The sequence below is a fragment of the Siphateles boraxobius genome, unplaced genomic scaffold (genome assembly GCF_051911475.1).
Source record: "Siphateles boraxobius isolate OS27281-9 unplaced genomic scaffold, OSU_SipBor_1 103, whole genome shotgun sequence".
Lineage (NCBI taxonomy): Eukaryota > Metazoa > Chordata > Actinopteri > Cypriniformes > Leuciscidae > Siphateles > Siphateles boraxobius.
Window position 1 is genome coordinate 640,001 of NW_027508704.1, and position 10,518 is coordinate 650,518.

General features: G+C 37.9%; 1 protein-coding gene across 3 annotated transcripts in view; it reads right to left on the reverse strand.

The window, feature by feature from the left end:
• Positions 1-9,293, reverse strand: part of glp2r (glucagon-like peptide 2 receptor) — a 38,761-nt gene extending 29,468 nt beyond the window's left edge. For all 3 annotated transcript variants that reach the window (XM_077245753.1, XM_077245761.1, XM_077245747.1), the window contains exon 1: positions 9,229-9,293. The gene's annotated coding sequence lies outside the window, so the exon portion shown is untranslated. The remainder of the gene's footprint in view (positions 1-9,228) is intronic.
• Between the last annotated feature and the right edge of the window lie 1,225 nt (positions 9,294-10,518).

Genomic DNA, 10,518 nt, shown 5'->3' on the forward strand with positions numbered 1-10,518 from the left:
AAATTACACTTTACTATATATTCACATAGAAAACAGCTGTTTTACATTATAATAATGTTTCACTGTTTTTTTCTGTATTTTATAAATACAGCCAATTGGTGAGCAGAAGAGACTCTTTCAAAATCGTACAAAATCTTTAAGATTAAAAACAATATTTTAAAAAATATTTAGTTACTATAGCTCAGTGGAGCATTGAACCATTTTATTTCATCAATACTTCCACGAAATATAGAATATATAATATTGTACACAACATATAGACTGTGAGAAACACGTATAACAGCGACTCTCACTCATAAATCACTCGTGTTGGATCTTTTCCACGATCTTTAATTCCCATCATGAGCGAGGCAGCTCTGCACACATGAGTGTGTGTGAGAGTGTGTGTGTCTTCATGCTCTTTTACACAACATCACTGAGATAAATGACTGCATTAACACCAACATCCACACAAACACTGGCACTGAACTTCAGGAAGCCGGACATTAAATACCACTAATATCCCAGATAACAGGGAACGTTCTGGCAAGGTTCTCTCGAAGTTACGAACAAACGTAACATTAATAGAACGTTCTTTCAAAGTGATCTGGTTTTACATTATTTATAGCTACATCGTTCATGGAACATTTTTTCTTATGTTTCACAGTTGGATGTTTTTTAAACTGCCACTTGTTTCAGAACGTTCAGAGAAGATTCTAAAGTAACATTCCATAATGTTTGAAGTAGGATCAAATGGAATGTTCACATAATGTTCACATAACCAAGAATGTGGTAACACTTTACAATATGGGTGCGCTAATAAGCATTAATTCATGCTTAGCTAATGCACAGATAATACTGAATTAATGTGTAACTAATGATTATCTAAGCTATTCATTAATGATTACCACATTAGGAACTAATTAAGAGTCTGTATGGTTAATGTATTAGTTCATACATGAATTGTTATTAATTAAAATATGTAATTGTGAATTATTTCCCTAATAACTCATTTTTTTAACTAGTGTTAATTAATTTGTTAATTACCAGAATGAGCCAAAGCCTTGTATTTCAACTTCCAGATAATACAGGTACACATTAATACATGATTAATTACATCATTGTTAGTGCAAATTCATGTGTAAATTACTACAAATACTAAATGACTAGTTAATAATGATGTGCCTCAACAAGTAAAGTCATAACGTAATGATAGCTTTGCAAATCATTAGCTAATGATTATTTAAAGCAGACAACTTGTAGTTGAAGTGCATAGCTTTGACTAATTGTGGTAATTAACAGATTAATTTACACTATTAGTTAATAAAATATGTTATTAAGGAATAAATACACAATGACACATTTAATTAATAGCAATTCATGTATTACTTAATCTATTAATCATATAGACTCTTTATTAGTTGCTGATGCAGTAATAATTAATTAATGGTTTAGTTCTTCATGAATCATACATTAACTCATGATTATCTGTGCATTAGTTAAACATGAATTAATGCATATTACTGCACCCGTATTGTAAAGTGTTACCAAGAATGTTATGAAACATTTTAAAAAATTGGATGTTTTGAACATTCAGAAATAACTTTTTCATAACTTAACATGAACATTATCAAAAACGTATTTTTCAACATATCAACACAAACTATCAACATATTTTAGGTGCGTAACTTCTTTTTTTTTAATTTAAGTTAGACAAATAATGTCAACTAAAATGTTTACCATCGAACTCGCCATAATCAATGTTTTTGTGCTAACGTTTTGAGAACATTATTAAAGGGCGGATAATTTTGGAAGAACGTTCTATTAATGTTACTGGAAGAACGTTTGATAATAACTTTGAGAGAAGCTAAAAAGAACGTTCCCTGTTGGCTGGGTTTAATATGCACACTGAACACTGAGCCGTAATAGTAAAGTTCTGGCACTAAACTTACTTTTGCAGATCGCAGCGCGCTGAACTACGAACTACACTCGTTGAGAAAAACAACGTTATAGGCTAGTCCTATTTATCAAAATAATATTTCACAATATAGGCTATTAAGAAGTAACATAAAATATATGAGGCCGTTGTTTGAAAAAGACATCTGTTCTACACACAGCGACACACACACACACACACACACACACACACACACACACACACACACACACACACACACACACACACACACACACACTAACAGCACTTTCTGGTCAGTAAATCTAACCGAATCGCTTTATAGCTGCACTTTGAAACTTGGCGTCTGTTCATTCATCCATTCATGATAACCATTTAAATAATGATGGATGATATTAAAATAATCACTTAATTATCTTTATAAAGTCTCAGCTCTGTTCAAATTAATTTACTACTGATACTGTATAATGAACACAATACTGAAACCGAACTGTTCATTCTGTAAATTGTACTTTTATTGAAATGAAAATGTCTACATATTTCCATCCTTATATTAAATGAGGCAATATTGCGGACAAAAATGCAGACACTCTTTTTGACAATCTTTCTCGATTTTATTTATTATTATTATTATATAACATAATAATGCTTCCAAAAATTTATATAGCAATTCCACGAAATAACCATTTATCCAATTAACAGTTCTGAAGAGTCCCCCTGTGGTGAAAATCCAGCTTTTAATGTTGTTTATGTGTCTATGTGGTGTTTTTAATATGCTTTAAGACAAATCATGTGTAAGTTCATAAGTCGACAGCATTGCTGAGTATTTTCTCCTTAAAACTGCAGTGAACCAAAGACAGTCTCAAAAACACGCTTTGAAATCGCTGGTGTTTCTGACGTCACAAACTACCTTGTAACCAATCAGATCAACGTGTGATCGTCAACGAGTGGATCTCTGAGTGAGTGAGTGAGTGGAGGCGGGGCTCATTTGCATATTCATAGAACCGCGCATACTAAATGAGGCAAGGGTGTCGGGTTACATTCAAGATATTTTAAAGCATGATGAATTTTTTTAAAGGTGCAGTGTGTGACTTTTAGCGACATCTAGCGCTTCGGTGGCGAGTTTACACTAAGAGCTCAGCCCACCGCTCACCCCTCCCTTTCGAAGAAGCTACGGTGGCTAAAACGGGAAAAACATCGTCGTCTGAGACGGCAGAGAATAGCCAGAGTAAACCAAGTTTCTGTACCACAGTCCATTATAAACCACATCATGGATAAAGTTTACAAAGCCATAGTCAGGTGAGGATCAAGGGTCTTAATACGTAATATAATAATAGTAATTAGTTGATTGTCTCACGAACGTAACCAGCACATTTCTCCCCACATAGCAAACCCATAATACAGCGAGGGAGAAGAACCACATGAAACTATGCAACTATATATTGTTTCTAACAGGGTAGTAAAAGTTTAGCTGGCTAATATGAGCTGTTACTGTAGCTGAGCTGGTTAAAGCGTTAAGGCTTGTTTATACTGGACGCGTCCGCATGAGCCCAAAGGTGCGCGCGGCAGAAATGACGTGATTGTAACAGCGCGCGCCTCCGCATCCCCTAGACACCATTTACTACACACAATAGGCTTTTTTTCTCTGATTTTGGAAACTCGATCGACTTAAAATGCTTCCAAGATCGACGGGTTGGTGATTCCTGTAACTTTACTGTTTTACGGTCAATGACAAGAGTACTAATCAGCTGTCTCACGAACGTAACCAGCACATTTATCCCCACATAGCAAAGCCATAACACAGCGAGAGAGAAGAACTAAGTTACATGAAACAATCCAACTACATATTTTACACCACTGACAAGGGAAAAGTCACTACTCACGGTGTTTATGGCTAGCTTCTAGCTTTCTGCGGCTTCTCTTTCAAGGTAGCGACGAAACGCGCTCTGTAGCGCTGTGTGTTCGCGTTCGGCTACGGTAGAAACATGACGTCACAATATGTCGACCTCCATAGAAGGGGATTCCCGCGCCTATGTAGATATAAATGCCTCATTCTAAGGTAATAAAAACATTACGGTTTATTAAGTAAGTTCTTTATACACCACTGAACACATAGTTATGGATGTCATATTGCATTTCTGTTAATAGATACTCAATTTTTTTACACATTGCACCTTTAAGGAAAAAACGCTTAAATATGTCATTGAGTTTCATTGAGTTTTAAGGGATACAATTATTGACTGACAGGGGGACTTTAAAAAGAACATTTTAATAATCTAAAGAACATTTTGTCTGATGGAAACGTTCCACACTTTTAAAAATAAAGGCTCTTCCTTGGCATCAATGGTTTCATGAAGAATCTTTAACATCCGCAGAATCTTTCCATTGCTCTAAAGGTTTTTCAGATTATTAAAATGTTCATAACACTAAGAAAAAATGGTTCTTTTAAGAACTTCTCACTGAAAGGTTCTTTGGGGAATCCAAAATGGATCTCCTGTTGCATCACTATGAAAACACGCTCGCAGGTTCTTCATGGAGCCATCGATGCTGATCAGCGTCATTTATTTTGATCAAGTGAGTAAATCACAGTAATACTTTCTGATCAGCAGAAGCTCATGGTGAGAGCAACCATCTGTTCCTCAGCGAATGATCTGACGTTCATCAAGACAGCGATCTAAAACTCTTCAAAGGTTGTGCGAGAACAATTAAAGAAGGAAAGCACTCGCACCGCTGGATTCCCTCGAACTGAACACAGATAGGATATAAAGAAACCTCAGGAACTTTGGGAATTTAGAAAGGCTGAGAGGTGATTTCCTGTTGTTAAGAGAACGCCATGTTTGTGAAGCTCTGAATGCTGACGCTTGCATAAAGAAACCGTCGTGCAGTTTTTCAACTCTTTCGAGGAAGAACATCATGTGTAAACGGAAAGATTTCTTACAACAGGTTTACAGGGACATCTCTGCATCTCTCCATTTTCATTCTGCCAATAAACATAAAACTCCCTGTGATGCAGCTTTTAAAACTGCTGCCCTCTCTGTGTCCTGTATATTAATAATAATAATAATAATAATGCAATATGTCTGCATTTCTCCTCTTCTCTAGCTCACTTCCTAATCTACTTGTCTTATAATCCTGGCATTGTGTATTACATATATTGTTGGCTCTGTGATGCATTGCTTTTTTAAAAGAAGTTATGCAAGTTTTTGTGCATATTCATGCCTGAATTTTTCCTGAGGTTTCAGCTTTATCATCCTTAACGCTTGGTAAACACAGGACTCTGTTGGGGGGAATCTGTTTCAAACTGTTTACGCATTGCTGTAAATGGGTTAAAGTGTGTTTGGATCTCTGGACAGGTGGAATCTGGCAAATGTAAACAGGTTGCATGATAGATGCGTAAATTGTTTGGCCCGCATAGTCATTAAAATGCAGTGTACGTGTGTTTTGATTTCAACCTCTTTTCACGTCCAGCTGCAGGTGAGCCGAGACAAGAAGCATGTAAGAGTTCAAACTGTTATCCGTGTGTGTTTATAATACCGCACTGATGATGTGACCAGTTTTACAGATTCATGCCAGCCAGAAAATGGTCCCATTTTGGATCTGAGAGTTCTGAACGAATCAGTCATGCCGCCAAAGTTCAAAATGTTAACATTGAGATAAATCGTGCCACAGATCAGACCCGGGGACTGGTTTGTCACGATAGATCTCAAGGACGCATACTTCCATATTTCCATCCTTCCATGTCACAGGAAGTTCCCGTCGAGGGTAAAGCATACCAATATCGAGTTCTTCCGTTCGGCCTAGCACTATCACTCCGCACTTTCACGGAAATGCATAGATGCCGATGTGATGCCACTGCGTCTGCAGGGTTTTTGCATCATGAACTACGTCGATGAGGGTTGACTCTAGAGCCGTCGCATCATGTTGGCGGTTCGGCATCGAGATGTCGTTCTCGCCCACATGAAAGAGTTGGGTTACAGTTACGGTTAAACGCCAAGAAGAGTGTGCTTTCTCCACTACAGGGGACCACTTTTCTGGGTGTGGTTTGGGATGCTATGTTGATGTGGGCATGCCTATCACCAAAGTCCTTGAAGGCAAGTCATGCCACTCGGCCACCATCTTGGCAACGCCTCCGGGCCGCTATTTCGGACTAACAAGACCAGGCTCCTATCTAAATGAATGGGCAGAGAGTCAGAACTGCACTTTCACTGCACACCGGGACATAAAAACTGCATGTATAGAAACAGCAGTAAAATATGATAAAAATCGCTGAAAAAGTTTGATGACTTTGCCCCAAAATTAGGTTTAAAACGCCTTTTCCCCACAGGTTCTACTTTTACTACGCATGCGCGAGGGTTCTCTCCCTCTCTGACGTGCACGCGGTAAACGGTTTGAAGCTCAGTATCTTGCTCTTGCTCGCTCGCTCTAGATTCTGGGAGATTTTAACTAATTTGTGGGCATCAGGGAGCCGCTACCAATATGCGGGAGACACCCGGAGCTTCTGGGAGACTTGGGATGTCTGATATTTACACAACGCACACATACACTGCATATCAAATCTGCCGCCTTTTCAAACAGTAACGTATTTTCCACTGTCGCAAACCTCAACTGTGCGCATGCGTCAGTGGAACCAGACGATAGGCTTAAATGTTTCCCGGCTTGACTGTTAAAAGCAGACCATTGGTTTTCCAGCTTGAGGGGCGGGACATGTGCATACAACCGCCAACTTTGGCGTTACGGGGTTTCCCTATATAGTTGTATTGAGGATTGAGGAAGTGGCATGTCTCTATATATATTGACTCTGCTATCACTGGCACGCATAGAGCCTATGAAAAGAATAAAGCTACGTCTCACTGTCCACGTTCTCCCTCACGCATCCAGCTCCTCTCGGACTGGATGCGATGGTACATTATATGATGTTTTATTAACAGAGTTCGGGAGGAGCATGCGCAGATGATTAACACGAGTTGAGAGCAATCAGCAATCAACGATAAGAGGTGTATATACTCAGCAGTCTCATCCCTCCACCGCCCCTTCTTCACACTTCTAGTCCTAACCATCTACATACGTTACGACGGGGGGGCTTGTACTCTGAGTTTGGGCCAAACTCCCCCCGGACAGCACGCCAAATATGCATTAAACTTACTCCCTCTAATTGTATGTAAGTGTGAACTAGTGAAATATATATATATATATAACATGTTAATAATCATAAGAACCTTTTTCCGAGGTGAAGATCCTTTTGTGCATTGAAAAGGTTCTATGGATTTTAAACCATCAATGCAAATAAAGACCCTTTGTTTTTAAGAGTGCACTGAGAAAAAAATAGTTCATTTAAGAAGTATTTGCTGAAAGCTTCTTTGGCGAACCAGAAAATGTTCTTCTATCAGGAAATGTTCTGTCAAAGTTATGAACAAACGTTCTTTCAGTAATGTTAATAGAACGTTCGTTCAGAGTTATCTGGTCTTTAATAATGTAGCACAAAAACATTATTAATACATCATTCATGGAGTGTTTTTTCTTAAACATTTTGGATGGATGTTTGTCTTAAAGTCCCCCTGTAGTCAATCATTTAATCCCTTAAAACTAATCTTTGATCACCAAAATCACATATTTAAACTTAATGTAAGTCGACACCCGTGCCTCATTTAGTATGCGTGGTTCTATGAATATGCAAATGAGCCCCGCCTCCACTCACTCGCTCACTCAGAGATCCACTCGTTGACGATCACACGTTGATCTGATTGGTTACAAGGTAGTTTGTGACGTCTTTGGTTCACTGCAGTTTTAAGGAGAAAATACTCAGCAATGCTGTCGACTTATGAACTTACACATGCTTTGTCTTAAAGCATATTAAAAACACCACATAGACACATAAACAACATTAAAAGCTGGATTTACACCACAGGGGGACTTTAATTTTTCTAAATATTACTACGAACATTCAGAGAATATTCAAAAGTAACTTTCCCAAAATGTTTGAAGAATGATAAAATAAAATGTTCCCTAACCGTTTCAAACTAGATGTTCAGAGAACATTCAGAAATAATGTTTTCATCAAAACTCAATGGGAACATTAGCAAAACGTTCTTAAAAACAAGAACTACCTTTTTATTAGCTGTGATGAAAACACCCTTTTGGAACCTTATTTTCAAGAGTCTAGAAATGATAAGCTTGTGAATGCCTGAGATCGATCATATAGTGGTCTTTATCATAATCCTCATCAATATGACTGCACAGAACGGTGAATCTCTGCTCACGAGTTTGGCTCTTCTGTTTACATTCTCCGAGCAGAGAGAGAGTCAACGGCCCCCGACACACACACACACACACACACACACAGACCCCCGTATATGTCCAACACAAGTGGGAAAAACAAACAAGCTTCTGAACACGGTGTCCGGTCTCGGTCAACAACACGCTCCAGATCCCCGGAGGGCACGGGTCCTACATCTCCTTCTTCATGAGCCGTTTCTGTGGTTACAATCAACCAGCGCTTCACTCAAACATCTCTTGATATATAGAGCACGATATTATGGCCTCATGCACCATTTTCACATTTACCGGTTTGGAATGTGGAATATAAACTATAACAGGGTAAACTTCTATGGAGATTAATGAGAGACTGTGGCAAATGACATTTTTGCTTTCCCATTTACTCCAACAGCAAAAACAAAACCCACTATTGCATTTCCCAAATAGGATTATCTGCATTAGAAAGCATTCTTCACCAGAGGTTTATATGACTTGCTTCTTTCAGACAAACACATTTGGAGTTATATAAAAAATAGTGCTGGGCAACGATTAATCGCATCCAAAATAAAAGTTTGTGTTTACATAATATATGAATGTGTAATGTGTATAATGAATAGGTATACACACACATGCATGTATATATTTAAGAAAAATGTGCATGTATATTCTGTGTATATTTATACATAATTTATATATAATGTTTTTATATATAAACAACACATTTTTCTTAAATATGTACATGCATATGTGTGTATTTATATATACAAAATAATTATACACAGTACACACACACATATTATGTAAACAAACTTTTGTTTTGGATGCGATTAATCGTTGCCCATCACGAAATAAAATATCCGGGCTCTTCCCAGCTTTATAATGGGACTGAATTGTACCTGATAATTTGAAGCTCAAAAAAGCGCATCAATACATTATAACAGCAATCCATCCGGATCCAGGGGTTAATAAAGGCCTTCTGAAGCGAAGCAATCCGGTTTTGTAAGAAAAATATCCATATATCCATATCATTAGTTTGATGTTGGTTTGTGTAAAATTGAATGAAACTCAGTTGACCAGCTTACCTGAGTAAACGTAAATCCAGCGGTTTACATTGGGTCGAGTGGATGCCACGTCAGAAAGATGAACATTAAAGTTTTCGATTTTAATTAAGAAGTTTGTTGGTGGGCTTAGGTTTCTTCATGAGCAGAACAATCCAAAAACACATTAAACAACAGAACAGCCCATTGAAGAGATGCACGTCTGTCCCTCACAGCCTCGCTTTCATTCACATTAGAAATCAAAGATGGCGCTGCTGTGAATAAGGTCTATTGCGAGTTTATATCTCACAATTCTGACTTTATTTCTCAGAATTGTGTGGTATAAAGTCGCAATTGCGTGTTATAAAGTAAGAATTGCGAGAAATAAACAAGCAATTCTGAGAAAAAAATCAGATTTGTACGTTTATTTCTCACAATACTTGTAACTTGCGACTTTATAGCACGCAATTCTGACTATATAACTCGCAATTGTGACTTTATATCATGCAAAAAATCCTGAATTGTGAGATTAAAAAGTCGCAATTACTTTTTTAATTTTTATTCTGTGACGTAAACAAGCTTCCATAGGAAAAAAGTCTAAATTTTGAGAAAAAAAATGACCTTTTTTATGGTCTGAGATAATAGTTCCTGTGAACAGTTTTCAGTAGGAATGAACGTTATTCTTAATAACAGTGATGTATAATCCTCAGATTTGTATGTTATACTCTTCATGCATTGCTAAAAGCTGCTTCTGTCTGATTCACCCGCTTTAGAAGAGCAGCTCGCACAGTTTTGGTAGTAAATCTAAAGGGAATCTTACTTTAATACCACACTGAAACTAAAACGTCTTCTCCAGAGTCATTACCTAGATACCGCGGTAAACACAGGCCGCTAATGTCAATGCGTATGACGCAAGAGCCAGGGACGAGATTCAGATCCAGAGCGAGTGTGAGTTCACACTGAAGACGGATGTGGCTCGATCAGCCAATAAAGCAGTGATGATGGGAGTCCTGCGGTTCAATGACTGTCATTCACTGGGAATTATCCGCACATTCACCTCCCAGTAAACCAGTTAGAAGGACATGCCCTCCAGTCCCCGAGGCCAGAACTCACAGATGGAGACTGAGATGCATTTCTTCATGGATATATTGGCAATGTATTATTCCCTCAATGGCACAGTGCCTGCGGAGTTGCAGGAGGCCGTTGTGTTGTTGCTTTGGAAATGATGAATTAAGGGAAAGTGAGTTCTTGGAAGAGGGAGTGATCATGGAATTTCTTAAGCAAGCTCTTTGCTGATGGATTTTATATTTAGACTGTCTCACAGTCGTACTATAA